Source organism: Sciurus carolinensis, chromosome 8, assembly GCF_902686445.1.
Source record: "Sciurus carolinensis chromosome 8, mSciCar1.2, whole genome shotgun sequence".
NCBI classification, from domain to species: Eukaryota; Metazoa; Chordata; class Mammalia; order Rodentia; family Sciuridae; genus Sciurus; species Sciurus carolinensis.
Window position 1 is genome coordinate 76,416,785 of NC_062220.1, and position 14,566 is coordinate 76,431,350.

The following is a 14,566-nucleotide window of genomic DNA, read 5'->3' on the forward strand; positions in this document are numbered from 1 at the left end:
CCGTGAAATTACAAACAAAATGGTTATTTTCTTTGACATTATATAACACAATTGCCTATCAAATTCAAAATGACTTTGTGTCTAATATCAAATAGTTTGTACAGATAAATACATCCAATAAGTCTGTTTTAATTTTAACCACATTATTCTCTGTGTACGAAATTACATAATTTCTATTTCACGGAAGATCAAGTGCACTTATTTGTTTTGCTAGCCCATAGTGTCAGAGGAGCCCAGTGTGGAACCTAAATGGCCTCAAAGAATTTATCAAAGGGAGATGCAAGAAATATGTGCAAAGGAGCAGGATTTAATCACAGTAAAGCATGACTTAGCAGAATCTCAAATTCATCTACAGTTTAAACATGTTCCCCAAAAAAGTGTGTGTTGGAACCTGGCTTGGTGGCACATGCCTGCAATCCCAGTGGCTCAGGAGGCTGAAACAGAAGGAGCCAGCCTCAGAAAAGTGAGGCACTAAGCAACTCTGAGACCCTGTCTCTAAAAAAAATATAAAATAGGACTGGGGATGTGGTTCAGAGGTCAAGTGCCCCTGAATTCAATCCCCAGTACCAAAAAAAAAAAAGTGTGTGTTGGAAATTTAGCAACCAATGTAAGTTCAAGGAGTAGGGCCAATGGGAGGTATTTAGATCACAAGGGTTCTACCCTCATGCATGGGTTCATGCTGATTTTTAAAGGACTTGAGGTTGTGAATTCATCCCCTTACTCTTTCTTTGTCCTTCATGATGGGATGATGCACCAAGAAGTCCCTTGGCACATGCTGACCCTTTGATCTTATATTTCACAGTCTGCAAAATAGTGAGAAATAAATTTTAAAAAAATAAATTACACAATCTGTGCTATAGCAACACAAAATTGGACTAGACATTGAAGATTCCTCAAGAAAACAAAAATAGAATTATTATATGATCCAGCCATCCCACTTCTGGGTATATATCCAAAGCAAATAAAATAATCCCTATCTCAAAGAGACATCTGCAATCCCAAATTCATTGCAACACTATTTACAATAGCCAAGTCATGGAAGTAATCTAACTGCTTGGGGATGGATGAATGGATAAATAAAATATGAAAATATGGTGAGTGTATACAGAGAGAAATAATATTCAGCCTTTTAAAAAAAAGGAGGAAAGTCTGCCGCCAAAACAAGGATAAATCCAGAGGACATTGTGCTAAGGGAAATAAGCCAGACACAGAAAGACAAATACTGTATGAACTCACATAAATGTGAAATCTAAAATCTATTGAATATATAAAAACAGATTAGAAGGGTAATTTCCAGGAGCTGCCAGGGGTGCCAGAGGGTGGGGTGGGGAGGGGAAGGGGAAATGAAGAGATGTGTATCAAGGGTACAAACCTGCAGTTGTAAGATGCATAAGATCTGGGGACTTGTTGTACAACAGGGTAAGTATAACTAATAAAAAATGTATTGCAAGTTGCGCATGGTGAAACTCATCTGCAGTCCTAGCTACTCAGGAGGCAGAGGCAGGAGAATCTGAGAGATAAGGAACTTACTTAGCAATCCCAAGGTCCTGGGTTCAATCCCCAGTACTGGAAAAAAAAAATATTCTCATCAGTTTTCTAGGCTGGTCTGTTTACCCTGGACTTCTTAGACTATAGTTTCCCAAGCGCAAGGTAGTTCTACAATTTAAAGACAAATGTTTTTCAAAATGTTCTCTAAATATTAGTCAACCAAGTAACCTGGTACTCAAAGAAACCAGATTCTTTTCCCACATGGAAGAGAAACTTGACTCCTGGAGCCAGCAGAGCCTACAACTGAGCTGACACGAAGCCTGTGCTTATAGTTGATGAAGCTGAAACTCTGGGATGAATGCTTGGGTTCATCACCATTGGTGAATTCCCATTTATGACTTATGACAAATTGATTTGTCTTTTGGATTATCTGCTGCTGAAAAAGTCATTTGATGGGAACAGGTAATCAGGAGAGGTGTGCAGATCCATGCAACTTAGGACAGGCCAAGGGACGTGTAATGGTGGGAAAACCTTGGCAGACAGGGCACCATCAATGTAGAGTGGAACAAAGTGTATGTGAGAGAAAAACACAGGAATAGTAAAGATGCATATATGTCCAGGGTCAGCCCAATCTTCTATCCAACAGAAAAGAAAGTTTAACCTTTTTCAAAAGCAAAGTGATACAGCCTCAGAGGAAAATTATGGGAACTTTTCTAAGATAAAATTTTCCTGTTCCTCCCTTGTGAGCATGTCTTCATTTGTAAAATTATTAAACAGTTTCTTTTGTGGGGGGACAGGTATGAGGCAGAGGAAACATATTGGAAAAAAGGCAACTAGATGGCAGATTTCTTTATAAACTACATTGATTAGGCATGCATCAATGTTTGTACAATGAAACAGCAATATAAGCCCACCAAGCAATCTGAGACAATCTTTATCAAAGTGTGGCCTTAAATATAACCTGTAATGCTTACCTGCAATTTTTATAAATGCATAGTACAAGGCCTACTCTATCTGAATTTTTAGTAATGCTGTTTGGAAGCAACATTTCACAAAATTCCCGGCTTATTTTCTATGCAAGTACTGAAACATAGTAATCATAGCACCAGAGACTTAAAAAATATCTTCCATAAAATTGGAAGAGAGTTAGGCTCTGTGACACATGCTTAGAATTCCTCAGGAGACTGAGGCAGGAGGATCACAGGTTTGAGACCAGCCTGGGCAACTTAACTAAACGCTGTCTCAAAACAAAACATAAAAAAGGGCCAGGGATATAACTCAGTGGAGAGGGCCCCTGGGTTCAGTCCCAGTACCTACCAGGCCACACACACATACAAAAATTAAAAAAGAAAAAGAAAAGGTGAGGTTGCAGAAAAGTAGGCTCTAAACTACCAGCCACAGTGGGAATAAACCACACATAAACCTTTAAAAATCCCTTAGAAACTGACATTGAAGACAACATACCATTTCTCAATTATATTTCCCTTATATATGAGAAAAAAAGTTTTGGTTTCTTCAAATGAGCACAGATTACATAGTTGACTAACACTGGAAAAAGTTCATCCTTAGATTTTAGAACCTCCTTGAATTTGGGAAAATTACAATCTGAGGGATAAACTGAGACAGGCTGAGCAAAGAGTACAGATATAACCGAACCTTATTTTGTTGAAGCCAGAAAAGGTGCCAATAAACTGAAAAAGATGGATGCATTTTTTAATTGGTTCATTCACCCACATACTGAGCAACTACTACATATAATGTTGTTTAATGATGTGAACACCAAGCTGGATAGTGAATTAGTGTTGATTGTGCTTCCAGAAAATAACATCATTAAAAATAAAAATTAAATGTTAGAAACTTTTCAATAGATTTTTTTTGAGGTAATAGGATTGAACCCAGGGCCCAGTCCTTCAATAGATTTTATTGTCAGATTGATACTTTAAGACATACTAAGTATTCTAGTTAAGTGAAAGAAAACCGTGAGAACAACTGGTTGGAGCTGCCGAGATGAGTATTAATTGTTCATGTGTTGATAACAGAAAGAAAAACAAACCCTAGATTTTTCTGTAGAAATGATCTCTTTAAATATTCATTTTAGAGTATCACGGTTTATTGATTTATCTAGCTGATGTTATTATTTAAATGCAATTTCAGTTGTTCTTCCCAGTCTTCTTGCAAATCTGACATTCTGAGAGGTCCACTTATATGAATATCTGAGTCTGGGGCCTTGATTTCCTTCTATAACCCTTAAATATGTACAATTGCTACATCAAGCCACATGTACTTGACAGTAAATGTGCTCATCACTGATACCATTAGAATACAAAAGGATCTTATGGTGCCATATTCTCATGGATTATTTTAAAGACCTTGTTTTCTTACCAGGTTGAAAAGAAGTTCCACAGTTTTGCTCAAAGTGACAGAAAAAAAAAATCTAATAAATATCCTGCATCTCAGAAAAGAAACAGCAAGTGTTGACCACAGTGATAATTAAAATGTAGTCTCCATTCTGAACGAGGTCACCTGCAGGGGCATGAAAGGGTTATGTGAATGTATGCTTTTATTTTCTAAGCACCATGTCAAAAACAAACCTAGAAAAGTATTGACTCTCGTTTCCTTTCCACTTTAAGAAAAGCATTTCCAGATTGGAGAGAACATTCTGTAATGTATTTATGGAAAATCACTTGATCTACACCTAATTCCACTTACATTTATAAATTCTCATTATTCTAATGTCTAAGCTTTTACATTTAACTCTGAATTTCTCTCTACAGAGCAACTACACTGCCTTCTCAACTCTTTCCACTTACTTTATCTCAGAAAATTCGTATACCTGAACCAAGTCATCCTTCTGTCTCTAAGGCTCTTGGCTGGGGACTTTCTACACATACTAAACTATGGGAAGAATCACCTGTTGCTACTTTGGAATATGTCCATAAATCATTTTTTCATCCATCCAACCTGTGCAAAGACTGAGAATCTTGGCAGGGCTGCAGTGTGTTTAGATACCTTGTATCTATTATTATTAGATCTTTTTCCCATATCTTGTTTGCCAACTTCTGCATCCTACCACCCTGTAGGTGTAGAGTCCTTTAATCATGACTTCTCTCCCTACTATGTAAGGTAGAAATGGCTTCTAAGATTTCAGCTTTAACTTTTCAGTTGAGCTGAGTCCTTGTCAAAATCACTCCATCCATAGTCCAGCTTTCTCTATCAAATAAATGGTTGGATCTGATGATGTTTAAGACAACTAAAATGAACTTAAAATGAAAATAATTCATGTTCAATCTTTCCCCATCAGGGGAGTGGTTGTATTTTAAAGAGAACCAAGACTTTAAAATTTGTGACTTGCATAGTTAGGAAAGATCTCCTTTCTCTTAAATATGTTATTTGAGGTACACCTCTTCCACCACTTTCACATTGTGTCAAATGATAGAGAAACAATTTTATATATTGTGTTTGGGTTACTTCCTTCACATTTGGACCTGACTGTCTTGATTTTTCTTTTTCTGCTACACTATAAAGTTCTCAGACAAGCACCATAAATGAACCACAGTGGCTTTAAATGTAAATAGCCTCAGAAACCAGACAACAAAGAGTAAAGGGGGAACAGTGTGAACATTAAGGAGTAGTGGGGCCTATGGAAAATTAGTGTGTATGTCTCTTAAAAAGAGTAATCACTCCTCAGGTTGGGATCAGGCCTTGTAAGAAAAAGGTCCCTCACCACAGGATAGCTGCATTTTTGTAATGAAATTTCCCAGTTTGCAAATGTAGGCAACTCTTTCATACTTTCAGTACAGATAAAACTAAACAGATCTGTGAACTAAATCCAGTTGGAGTTCTCCAGTGTATAAACTCTGGATAGTTTTCTCGTCCTTATAAAGCTAAAAGTTACAAAATTATGTCACTCAACCAAAAGGGACATATAATAACACACTCATACTTGTGAGGAAGGACATATACATGCATCAAGTAAAGAATTGCATTAGCCAAACTTATGACTTAATATTTTCAAACATTTCTTCATTTAAAAAACTTTATATTAATCAGAGGCCTCTAAATAAACTGTTATCAAAACAAATTTCTTTTATAAACAATCTTGATTATACAGCAGAGGTAAGAGGAAAGATTTGGTTTGTGATTTTCATGAAACCATTCTAGTCATCACTGATAGCCTGAACATAAAATATTTATAATAAGCAAATGTTGAATATCATGTTTTAAATAAATAAAATAAAGTATCAGCATATTTTACTGACTTTTGTGACAGTGTAAAACATGCTTGTGTTACATATATGAATGTCTGCAAATGTGTATCCAGATTTTGTTTCACTGCTGGATAGATCTTAGTACATATGCAGAAGTCCACACACAAAAGCAAATTCTACCACCAGATGGAGCTTAGCTTCCATTAAAGCAGCAGATATATGTAAAAGGGATTTCAAGAGTTTGCTTGAATTCTTTTGTGTACTTCAGGAAAGAACAGAAGAAAAGAGGTAAACTTCAAAGAGGGCTGAATGTTTTACAAGCTTTTTACAAATGCCAGTTACCAGGGCACCTGAGGTATCCTGCATAAGAGTACTTATTTGATCTGGTGCTAAGTGGCTACTCATAAACGATTTGACAATTGACTTCCTTCCTTTGTATTCCTTTCCCCCTTTTTTTTTTTTTTTTTTTTTTGGATGAGAAGGTTAAATTCCTATATGTTTAAGTGCCTACCTTTAAATAAAAATTGCAGATCATCACTATAATGGAACCTAAGTAAAATTATCAAAAGAAACAGTTTAAGTTGCATAAAGAATGAACTTATGTTACACAAGAGAACATGTATTTTCCATTAGCTGAGTTTAAATATAGTACAGAAAGCATCTACTATAGTACCTGAAACAGAGTCAGTTAGTGGTAAAAGTTACTTCAGGAGTATTCTCAAAGGAGGCAACAATTTATTAATTAATTTCTACCAAATCAATAGACTGCATATGTGTATCCAGATTTTGTTTCCCTGCTGTGTGTCTACACAAAGCTCATTGTGTGTTCAAAGCAGGGCTGGGCCTATGGAGCAGTCAGTTATAAACCAAGACAAGGTGTCTTTCTAAGGAAAGGGTTTTTTATAGAGTTGAGAAAAGATGTAAATGAGTGCACCCCAACTGTGCATGTAAATTGAGCATTGATTTGAGCGTGACTTATAAGTAACAAAACAACAGAGAGAGGTCAGGAAAGGTATGCCAGTCAAAGAGAAGTAGGGATGAATATTGTAGGAAGGATAAGAATTGAATAAACAAAGGGTAGGTCGTGCGTTCCCAGGAAGAGAGGACATCTGAGCAGCAGGAAGGGGGTGAGCGGGTATGTGGTCAGAAAGGCAACACGTCTGATTCCACTGAAGGTACACGCTGGCCTAAAGGCAGATCCAGCCTGCCAGCTGTGTGGTGGGCTAAGATGATGGAGGAAATAGTAAAAGACAAATGATGAGTTTACTTGAGATTATTTAAACAAAGTTATTGAAAATGGTGGATCAGGAAGGTATAAGGTGGAAAGGGTTATTTATAGAGCTTATGAAGGAACAGAAAATTTAGGAGATTCATTCAATTCAGAGCCTGCCTTTCTGCTTAATTTCTTTTATACCTGTCACCAACATTTATCAATCTAGGCTAAAAGAAAATAAAGACTTGTAAAGCATGCCCTCAAAGCTCAGCAGTGTGTTCAAAGTCATGAAGCAAAGATCACAGGGGTGATCAGGAAATGGTAAGAGGTTGTGGGAGTGTGGCCTGTAGGACATGTGGCTTGAACTAATCAGTACATAAACCAAGGGATGGCAAGAGAAAAAGGTCAGCCTGAATTTAATGAGTAGGTCAAAGGGACAGGTGGTTGCATAGAAAACAAGAAAAAACGAACCAAAACTCCAAAAGATGGAGAGCAACATTTTGACAAACATGAATTTGGGAATTAGCTTGAGGGGGAGTGTAAAAATACAGATTCAGCTTTCAACTAAATTTAACTAAAAAGTAAAATGCCCTAGTGTAAACATATTATTCTGGAGGAATTTGGAGATATAAGACTGAAGTCCACTTAATCTGCACTGGGGTCCAGGGGGCCAGAAATTGGCGCTGGAAGTAGCATTATCAGCATCCCTCATTTAATATTTCATATAAGGAAGGGAGGACTATTTGAGCTATTCATTAGTGTTTTGCAACCTGTTTTTCCTTCCCCCTTATATTCAAAAGGTGTAGCCTGACTTTATTATTCCTTACCTCAGTGATTTTGAAAGGAAGAAAGCAAGAAGAGCCTCAAGTTACAGCTGCTGCTGGTTCTGGTCTAAGACCCCAAATCTATGAGATGTTGCTCATGAATGCTAGATAAGGGAAAAGAGGCAAGAGGAGAGAGTGTCAAATAAAGAGAGTTGGCGGGGAGAAGGGTGGATGATGGGACCCAGGAATAAAGGGAACAGGTTATGTTACTGCCCCTGACTTCTGGACCTGCAGGGATAGCAGGATCCTCCAGGGCCAACAGTGGAGGATGACTAGAGGGACTAGAGGAGTAATTCTGATGCTTCCACACTTTTGAAGACCCAGGGTTGTTAGTTATCCCTGAGGCAAGAGGAGGCTGAAGAATGACTGAACTGGACTTTTGTTCCAATTTCATAGGCATAGGCCTTAAAATTGGAAGTAAATTGGTTTAAAAATCAAAGATTCATATGCTTCAACCTGTTCTTAAGTATCCGTTATTTTTTATATTCCGTTTCCTTTGCTAAGGTTCTAAATTTCTCTAGAGTTTGTATCTACTTACTTAGATGCTTAATTTAAGGATAGTTGACTCTGCTACTACATTGGATGTCAGGGGCGGGCTCTGAGGGCCCCAGAGCCGCACCGTGGCCTGATCTCTAAGATGGCGCCTGGCAGCTTGCCAGACATAGCTGCACTCATATACAAGTTTTAGGAAGTAACTCTGGTTGACTGTTGTACATGAGGCGATCCTGGTATCTGCCTGGAGACTGTTCCTTGATAGGCTGACTTCCCTGGTAGTCTACTCTCTGATAGGCTACTGTTCTCAATATAAGTCTGATACTTGTGGAATAAAGCCCCTTTTGGTTCCTGTGATCAAGAAGAGCGTACACGTTGTGATTGTCCCCGCAGGCGGTGGGCGATCATAATTGGAATTAAATTTTACACTTGAAAAGAACTTAGCAGGTTACTCTTACTTAAAAAAAAAAAAAAAAGAAAGAAAAAGAAAAAAAGAAAAACTGGAGCTAATCAAAGAGCTAAAACAGTCTCACAGAGATTCCATCTTAAAGATGTACAAGAAGAATGTTTCAATATAATTTACATTTAGAGAGTGGGGGTATTCACTGGTGCTCTGTGAATGCCCAAGGACAATGAGTTGTCTTCAGAAAGTTTAGGAAAGGAGCTTAGTAAAGCCTGAGCAAAATTTTGAGTACCTAGGCCACAGTGAGACAGTTCATTCTCTGCTTCTCACATGTTGGAAGGTTCTCTCCTCAACTGTCACCAACAATGACAATTCATTTTAACCAGACAGAACTTTCCATGGTCATAATTTTCATTTGTTTCTCTCAGATTTCAAGTGTACCAAGGAGAATAGGAATTCTACCTTTGTGGACCACTCCCATAGGTGCAAAACTTCTTGATTGTAAGAGATGCTCATGATTTGTTCTGCTATTTGGTTTGCATCTTAACCAGGAGAGACAGACACATCAGTTGCTCATAACTAACTCCTCCATTTGACCTAAAGTTCATAGAAAAATGAGAATTGAAACAACTGGAACAAAATTGAATAAATCAATTCTATTTTTTTTAATCACCAGGTCTTTTAGTTTCTCATTCTATCAAGGATCACTTTCAGATCTTAATTAACAAGAAAAATGTAGGAGGAACACCAAAAATACACATGCCACTCACTAACTATGTGATCTCAGGATTCTTACTTGGTATCTATGGCCTTAGGCTCTTCTGTATTGTATAGATCCCTATAAGTCCCAGAAAGTGGATTGACAGGGAGGGAGGATGGTAGAGAAAAAGAAGGGATGGTGGAATGAAATTAACCTAACTGTTCTGTGTATGTATATGAATACGCCACAATGGATTTCACTTTTACATCTATAAAGATCCAACTTTAAAAAACATAAAAAAATAGAAAGAAAACCAGTAGAGGAGACAGGGAGGGAAGAAAGAAAGGGGAAGAACTGGGGACAGAATAGGAGCAAATTATATTCCTTGCTTGTATGTTTATGTCAAAATGAACCCCAATATTATATACAACTCTAATGCACTAATTAAAAAAAAAAAAAAAAAAAAAGCTAGGGACAGCTTTTCCTGACCTTCATTCCCCAAGCCCTTTCAATAGTTTTGTAAGCATTTAATTTTTTGAGTGAATACTTCTTCTTGGAAAAAAGTTATATCTGATAATTTTTGAAAATTTCTTGGCAAAAAATAAATTACAACTTTAATACTAATTATTAAATAACAAATTTGTTTCCAAGAGTTTTTTTTAGTACTAGAGATTGAATCCAGGACCTTATGCATGCTAGGCAAATGCTCTGCCTGAGCTATATACCCCCAACACTTTTTATTTTGATAACAGGGTCACTAATCTGCCCAGGTTGGCCTCAAACTTGTGATATTCCTGCCTTAGGCTCCTGAGTAGCTGGGAATACAGGTGTGTACCATAGTGCCAGACACAAGGTATTATTTATCATGACAAAGATCACTGAGATTCTATGAAGGAAAAAAAAAGCAGTCTTTTTCATACTTTGTCCCTACTTATGTTTCTAGGTAACATTTATTCCTGAATTTATTCAAGTCTTATAAATATTTCTTCATATATACATATGGGGGCTGATAGAGAGATGTTATTTAATTAGAGCACTACAAAATGGATAAAACTAAAATATCCAGCCTTTGGGAATGTATTAATACTGACACTATTTTGTGTTTAACTGGAACACAATGCTTATCTTGAAGGGAGTGGATGATAGTCATTCAGAGATGTACTCTGGATGTTATAAATAAAGGCAAGTCCTTTGTTTGGAGAGGTAGTTAAGGATAGGCATTGCCTACTCTCTGGTTCAGGAGTAGCTGGGCCCAAATACACACGGATCAAAAGTGTTTTTGACAGTGAGCTATGAGGAGATGGGCCTGGTGTGAGTGACAGATCTACCTTTGCTTCTTTCTAGTAGTACTACATGTCTTTTGCAACAGAAAGATTATCATGGTATCAGAGAGTCTAGACTCTACCTGCATCCATTGTATTGCATCTGAGATCAAGCTGTTCAAGTGGGTTGGAAGGGCATCCAAGACAGATTCTCTGGATGCACAAACAATTCCTCTGGTGAGACACGCAGTGACAGTTAAGGTAGGGTGGTAGTGCCCATAAGAGATCTTGTTCATGAAGTCATTAGCAACAGGAACAAGAGCATGGTGACAACACCAGAGAGTATCAGAAACTGAAAGACTTCTAGAACATACATGAAATTGCTGGAGAGGATGTTGCGAGGTTAGGTTCTGACAGAAACCATGGGGGCTCAAGTTATAATAATTTAGATTTAAAAATGAAACGAGTGGAAGTATAATCTCATTTTTATGCCACAGGCTAGTGAGACTGCAACATAAAAGATATATGATCACTCTAAAAAGGTGTTCATTTGCATTGCCAATGAGAATAGTTAATGATAAAAAATTATTTGATATGAACATTTATTATGTATATGAACCAGATGTATTTTCTGTATTCTCCCACTTATACAAAGTCAGACACCTAGTTTCTAGAAGTTCTTCTTGTATAAACATTATAATTTTTGTTTAGAACAATTCTCTCAAGAAAATGTCCATAGGATAATGATAAACTTTTTTTCTGTTTCCACACACAAACACACACCTACACCCAAATTTTTAAAAAGTTAAACTTTTAGATTGCCTTTCTTAAGGAATTTTATATTTAAGATTTAGCAATAGTTCAAAGGTAATGAAAAGAAAGATCAGAGAATGTCAATTACTACACTCTTCTAATACATTTTTTGGTTCATGTACTGAGAATGACAGTTCCAAAATACTTCATGAAAAAAACTCTAGGGGGAACATATCCAATTTTTCACATTTGTCCTTTACTCTATCAACTCATTTATGGAGTTACATAAAGATGATCCTTAATTATTAATTAATGATAAATAATTACATATTATAAAATTTCAGTGTGGTAAGAGTATAAAACTAACTTCGAAATTGAATGTGTTTGATATTAGGTAACAATTTAGTAAATTAAAATTCCATTTAGGCAATACCCATAACTTTGGGAAGGAGTAGCAATATGCATAACTGCATGATTAACTCAAATCTTTTAATATTCATTCAGATTACCAAACCAGAGCTAAGAACAGTTGGTCTGCAGTTGTCCCTACTTGCTTTATACTATATTACATGTCTTAAATTTCTAATTCGTGGAAGAACTTATGGATATTCCCGCTGGGATCTTCAAAACTCTTAATTTGTGTAGGTATTCTGGCTTCTTTCCAGATGTATGTGAACAGCAACTGATACAAGAAACAAACAGGCGGAAACATCTTTGAATAGCATTCTTTTACCATCAGGTCACACATACCTCCATTCAGTAAAACATGCCACTGAATTCCTGAGCTGGGCAGTTCAATAATGCATTTTTAAAACTCAGGTGGGATTAAAGAGAATGATTTTCTATTCAAACAAAAAAAAAAAAAAAAAAGAAAAAGGAACTATGAACTTTACAGGGTCTTAAAAACACACACAGGATGGGGAAAAAATTCCTCCAAACTATTGAAGAAAATTAGTAACACACAGATTTTATCATCTATTTCCTCCTCCTCAAAGGAATGTTTTGTTATCCAGACTGAAGAGCTTGCTTTCAACAAAATTAAGGGCTCAGACGTAAAGAACAGAAAAGAAAAAAATAAAAGAATGAAAACCGAACAAACCAATACACCAACCAATTTCAATAGCTCATTTTATAATGAGATAGAACAAAGAACATAATGGATAGCTCCAAAATGGCAGAGTTCCAGAAACCTCATTCAATCTACTAGATGCTTTGCCAAACCTTATCCAAATAACCCAATTATGACAGACCAGTGGAAATTCTTACAAAATTGGCCCCCATGTGGAATCTCCAACTATGTTTCCACTCAGGTCAAAAGGATCACTAGGAGTGCCTTTTGGAAGTTTTTGCCTCTGGGGTTCAACTGCAATTTTGTCAAATGGAGAATGAGGTGATACATCCAGGTAAAATTCTGGATGTAGATTTATATCGAATTTTTTCAAGCATAACAATAGTCCTACTTTTTACACAATCTCCTAAAAAAGTATCCAAAGTAAAGGTCAGTCTGGCTTCCAGTGTACTGTGTAATCGTGAGTCTATCTCTGCATCTGCTTTTTTGCAATTGTTATATCACAAGGTCAATGGAGACCTACCTCATAGAAACCCTGTGAGGATTAATTAAGATTAAATTGGAAGAAAAAATGGTATTAGAGAAGCCAGGCTTCATCTATGCTGCTAAATAGGCCCAGATGTTTTAACAACTGTCAGATTATTTGGTAGCATCTTCACTAAGTAGAGAATTAATTTGCATAATGCATTTCAGCTGCAAAGACATTTATAATAATCAAAGAATACAATGTTACACATGGGAAGGGAAAAAACAATCTGGCTCCTCTCTGGCCTTGCTCATCATACTGGTCACCATTCACTCAAAATTTTTTCCTATGGAGCAAACATTGTAACTAAGAATTTCATGGCTAAAAAAGACTTTATACTTTCTCATTCCTGAGATCTTCCTTACTCCTGTAAAAATGGTGAATGGATTTCAACATTTTTCATGCCTTGCAGTACTGCCGAAGCACAGAGAATCTGTTCATCAAGAGAACACTTGATTCTCTTTTTCATCTTCCACTTGTGTTATCCAAACATAACTGTTCTTCATTGCCTGGGGAAATACCATCAACTTTAGAGCTTATCGAGATGACATTAATAATCGTAGGTGGGAATCAGCCTTTGTTAATTTCACATGCAGATCCAAGGATGTTCTAAAATTTGTACACTGGAATGGTGATGGGCAAAGGAAAGGAATACGGGAAACACTGAAAAGTACTGGGTTGTACTCATTTCTTTTGTTATTAAAGAAAAAAATATTGAGAGGTCTATCTTTGAGAGCCTTTGAGAAATCTTAAAATAGTATTTTTTCAATATCATATAACATAGTGCTTAGGAATATAAGCTCTGAGGCCATATAACCAAATTTTATTACCATTTTTACCACTTACTCCTTGGGTGACTCTGAATTCGTTACTTATAATGTTTATGTGTTGGTTTCCTCATGTTTTGTTTTGTTTTGTTTTTGAGATGGGTTTTCACTACATCCAGGCTGGTCTCAAACTCCTGGGCTCCAATAACCCTCCTGCCTCAGTCTCCTTAGTTGCTGAGACAACAGGCATTTGCTTCTCAATTTTAAATCGTGATAGGTGTACTACCTAGCACATAAGGGTACTATGAGAAATAATAATATATTATCATGTACATACAAAGCAGTGAGAACAGTATTTGGAACATAGTAGGTAAACATTCAATAAGTATTAGTTTAATAATTTTAAATTACTAACCATAATTTCAACTCAGTATCATTTCACAGACAAGAAAATTTCAACTGTTGAAAATTTTTCTAAAACATTCAGACCCACTCTTTTAGAAGCTATTAAGTATTGGATTCTACTGTCATGTATAATTAAAAAGAACCAATTAAAAAAAAATCGACTAAATATCAAGTGTGATATCCTCAGAACCTTCCAGTATGGTGGGGTCATTGTTCTAATATTTCTCCTATAAGTACTCTGCTTTAGTAAAATGTGTCTCTAGATGTTTCCTAAACCTTTGGGGACAAATATACCACATAGTACCATAGATTTTCTTTCCTTGATTACCAAAGGATATATTAAGACTCAGTCCTCGCTGGGCATGGTGGTACACACCTATAATTCGAGAGGCTGGGGAGGCTGAAGCAGGAGAATCAAGAGTTCAAAGTCAGCCTCAGCAACTTAGTGAGGTCGTA